Source organism: Rattus norvegicus, chromosome 2 (assembly GCF_036323735.1).
Source record: "Rattus norvegicus strain BN/NHsdMcwi chromosome 2, GRCr8, whole genome shotgun sequence".
NCBI classification, from domain to species: domain Eukaryota; kingdom Metazoa; phylum Chordata; class Mammalia; order Rodentia; family Muridae; genus Rattus; species Rattus norvegicus.
Genome location: NC_086020.1, coordinates 180498309 through 180503529, shown reverse-complemented (window position 1 = coordinate 180503529; position 5221 = coordinate 180498309).

Here is a 5221-nt window from a genome sequence, read left to right as displayed (position 1 = left end):
GATAGAATTTTATTTATCTATAAGCAACAGTATAACTGTGAAATTATTAGGTAAATGAATGAAACTAGAAATAATGTAGTGAAGAAACCTGGACATGAGAAAGCAAGTGCCCAATGTTGTTTGTTTGTTTGTTTGTTTGTCTTGTTTTGTTTTTATGCATGCGGTCTCTAATCTCTAGTTGTTGCATTTAGCTTAGAACTCCTGGAAAGGCCAGAAGTCTACAAAGAGACTATTGGGAAGTGGTTGCCTTAAAAGGGGTGAGGGTAGAGAGTAGAACACAGAAAATATGAAAGTAGACATGGGAAATACCTGGGGTGAAATGTTTGAATAGCTGAAGACATCTTGCATATTGGTTGCTTAAGAAATCAGGATATAGCTGTGTTAGACACCTCCTCCCTGCCAACTAACTTTCATAGTGCTTAGAAGATGCTACTTAGGCTTAATGAGAAAAGGCATCAATAGTCTTACCTGGCTGTGTAGCCAGAAATTTTAGTACCACTCTCCCAGTCAAAATATACCCGCTTGGGCAACAGTGCCATGACTGTTGTGATACTAACACAATCACTTTATGATTAGCCTAGAAACACTTTCCATCACACACACACACACACACACACACACACACACACACACACACATATGTGTGCATATATCATACTTGGTATTGTGAACACACTCTAAAGCTCGTGTTGGGATAAGACATAAGACCAAGGCAATTTAAGTTCTTAATTCTCTTGTTAGATGAATTGAAACAATGTGAATGCAACTTCTAAATATATATTCTATTACTTTTTATTGTTTTGTGATTAAAAATACAATGATTAAAAGCAAAGTTTGAGGAGGATGTGATCATTTTTTCTTTCAGTTTCAAAAGGTATGTGGTTCTGCCTGGTCGGGAAGACACTGTAGAAGGATGGTGAGTAGACTAGCATAGGAGGCCAGGAAATCATATTTCATCAACACAGGAGGACAGGAAGTTGGGAAAGGCTGAAAATCTTAACCATTTATATTTGAATACACTATATTTTTTAATAACATGTGCAGCCATTGCCTCAAAACTTTTTTTATAGAATGTTTCATTCCTGGGTTTCTTTGTAGTTTGTTTATGTATTATTTTTCAGTTTGCCCTTTCCCTTCTTCTGTACAATCCTTCCTATCTATCCCTTCTTGCTTCTTTTCTAATTCATGCCCTATTTTTCATTAATATCTGTTACATGAATATATGTGTATATATATGTGTGTGTGTGTGTGTGTGTGTGTGTGTGTGTGTGTATTCCTGCATATAACCTATTCAGTATGCATAGTGTAACTTGTATGTATGTTTTCAGAGCTGACCATTTGATATTGGATAGCTGCCTTCCCTGGGTAAGAGTATTTCCACCACTCTCAGTGTTCCTTTGTTCTTTGTAGTCTCTGTGTAGAATGGAGGCCTCATTGTTTTTCTTCCATCCAGTATAGTATGTTTATTGCTGTTAAAGACACTATTCAACCTTACAAAGAAAGGGAACAACCAACAACCCTAACCAGATAAGACTGGTTAAACCAAATCAACAAGTGTGGCTCAATAAACCCAAGGGTGCAGTAGTGACAAGCATACTTTTACAGTAATCAGCAAGTCTTGATTGAATTGAATATAAGATCCTCTCAACAAGAGGGGAAAAATGCATTATACTGGAAACCTAGTGAAGTTCCCATGACAGGTGAAATTAAGGACATTGGAGAAGAACCTATAAGCTACTTTACTCTCTAAGTACATTCTACATATCTGTTCTTATACCCACAGGTAAGTATAGCACTTGTTCCCCATGAAGGAGATGGCTATTCCCAACAGAAAGACTATTGTAGAAAACAAAAACCCATCAAAATGCAAATTTTTTAATATGGTTCCAATGGATGCATCTACAAAATATCTCCCCCTTTCTATGGCTAACAGAAATTTCAGGGAAAATGAGAAAAAAAGAAAAAAGCCTGTCAAAGTCAGAGGATCAGGTAGTTTGCTATGAGACTGTTTCTGCTAGTAATTTCAGACACTATGTGCATGAAGTTTCACCAACATGAGTGCATAAACAGGAGCTGAGCAAGGACAAATTCAGACATTTCGGAATTCAGAGTTTTCAGAAGTAGTTCTTTGCTTGAGGTGAAGTCTTGTTGCATTTATGCATCCAAGAGCTTCTTCATAACTGCTTTGGATGAGCATGTCTAATAATATCCTAAACAAAATGCTAATTATACATAAATGGCTAAGCCAGTACTACACAAAGAAGGACATCACTCTTTTTGAGCATCTTCACTGCTGAAGGGTTCTGAGTCAGAGATCCTTACATTTCCCACATTTTCAGTAACTATTGGCAGCTGTGGAAACTGAAGCATCTTCTAGCTGGTTTCTATACAATTATTTTCTCTTTGACTACCATATCATTTTCTCTTCCTCATCTTCCCTGGATTTGAAACTACCCATGTCAGGTTTTTGCCACTTTGGAGCACACTGATATATTTACTTATATCATTGCATTTCTTATACAATTTCTCACTATGACATAAGAAGGAAAAAGTAGAAGAAACATCATTTGTGATTCCATGTCCACCTCTGGCAATCTGTAGCCATTTTTTTCTCCTCCCAGAGTTTAAATATTTTTCTGGAACAAATTAATAAGAAAAAGGAAATAATAGCATCTGCCTTCCATAACAGGTAAGGCTGGATTAAGCCATCTGCTTAACTAGTTGGAGCCTGACATTTTCTGCAATTCTTTCTTTCATGAACAGAATCACAGTCTCCAACTGTGTGCTCTGCACTAAAAGTGCTCACATCTTACCATTGACAACAGTGCTGTAAACACCAGGTGGAACTCTCCTTTCAGAGTAGCTCCAAGAATGCCTTGCATTACATTGTTGCTAGTATTTCCTCATCTTAATAAAGCAATCATTAAAGCTTTACGGAACATTATAATTGAAGAAGAAAGATTAAAATGAGGAAGGAAAAACGAAGCCTCAATTAGTCCCAACTCTGTTTGGAGAAGCACCCAGACATTGATTCAGGTTCAGTGATGTATGTGAGTTTCCTATGACTGTCAATGCTTCTGACAGTAAGGAAGAATTTTGCTGAGAATGTCATTGTCCTTGTCCCTAATGGGAAAGAGTCATTAGTTCTGCACCCGGGGCCAGGTGCTGAGTAATTTATGACCATAAGATTGCTCAAAAAGGTTAGTACATATAACAAAGAGCCAGGTCAGTAGGAGGCTTAATACTTTCTATATTTGCATATCACACCAATAGTATCTTCCTTAGACAAATATCTAGTAGCTCTTATGCCAAATTACAAAATAACCAACTGTATTGTGATTATGGAGCCATATGACACAACATTAGTTACACCTGAAGTTTTATTGAGTATAGCCCACTTAGAAAAGTTTAAAGAGACAAAGACCACAGTAGAAAAGGAAGACAAATATTTGTGTGAGAGATGTGAGGGCAGGGTATATCAGGAAATATTGAGAGAGATTACTAACACTGAATATCTTTTGAAAAAGGTACAAGGACCCCACTGCCAATGTTGGAACAACACACTGTTCCTTACCCCAGAACTTCACCTGCCACCCAGGAGGTTTGCCCCACTCCAGGACATCCAGGTGAGACACCCATGCTTCAATGTATCCATATGCTGGGACCAACAAGTCCAGCAGTGGTGAGCTCTGTTCTACTCGATGGGAGCTCCATCTTCATTCTGGTTCACATCTGCTCCTGCAATAAAGACTCTGTACCCCACATTCTAGCTCACAGCTCTGCTTGCATTTTGAGAGACCTGCAACTATCTGGAACAACCAGTTCCAGAGGCTTTACTCTCAGGTATAACCAGGCTAACCAATACAAGAGACAACCAGACAGAAAAGGGCAAGTTCAAAAGCACAGTCAGTAAATGTTAGTGCAATCTGACCATCACAACCCAAAGATTAAAGATCTTTTCCCAGCCTGTTGTGTCCTAATTACAGTGTCCTTTGCCTTATAGAAGCTTTGTAGTTTTATGAGGTCCCATTTGTTGATTCTTGATCTTAGAGTTATTAACAGAGACTCTAAAACCCAGAAGATCCTGGTCTGATATCTTATAGACCCAAAGTGACCCACACATGCCAGTTCAGACTACTATATCCAGACAAACTTTCAATTATTATGGAAAAATCAAGGAATTTCATGACAAAACCAAATGTAAATAATGTCTTTCAACTAATACAGCCCTATAGATGATACTAGAAGGAAAATTCTAACACAAGGAGAATTACTACACCAAGAAAATACAAGAACTTAGCCATATCACAGAAAAACCAAAACAATAGTACTACCACCAACGTCAAAACAACAGGAAAAAATAATCATTTGTCATTAATATTTGTCACCATCAGTGGACTCAATTCACAAATAAAGAGACACTGGCTAACAGACTGGATATGCCATTCTGCTGTATATAAGAAACGCAGCCCAGGTATAAAGATAAATAATACCTCAGAGTAAAGAGCTGGAAAAAAGATCTTCAAGTAAATGGACCCAAGAACCAAGCTGGTATAACCATTGTGATATCTAATAAAATATCAAAAGAAGTGGGGAGAAAATTCATACTGATTAAAGGAAAAATCCACCAAGTTGATATCAGAATTCTGAACTTCTAGTCTCCAAATGCAGAGGCATCCTCATTTGTGAAAGAAAATTTACTAAATCTAAAATTATACATTGAACCATATATAATAATGGGGATCTTCAACACCCCACTAGCAACAATTGACAGGTAATCAACACAGAAAATAAACAAATAATGACGCTAACATGTTATGAACCAAATGGATCTGAAAGATTTCTATAGCTCCTTTCACACAAAACCAAAAGAATATACCTTCTTCTCAGCACCTCAGAGAGCTTTTTCTAAAACTGACCATATAATCTGACTCATAGCAAGCTTCAGTAGATACAAGATTGAAAAAATACCTTCACCCTATCAGACAATCATGGATTAAATATGGTCTTCAATAATAACAGAAACAACAGAAGCCCCCTATACTCATGGAAACAGAACATAGTTATGGACCTATCTACTCAGTGGTCACTTGGTCAGGGAAGAAATAAAGAAAGCCTTTTTAGAATGCAATGAAAATGAAGGCATAAAATATGCAAATTTATGAGATGATGAAAGCAATGACAAAAGGAAAATCCATAGCACTAAGTGCCTTCATAAAGA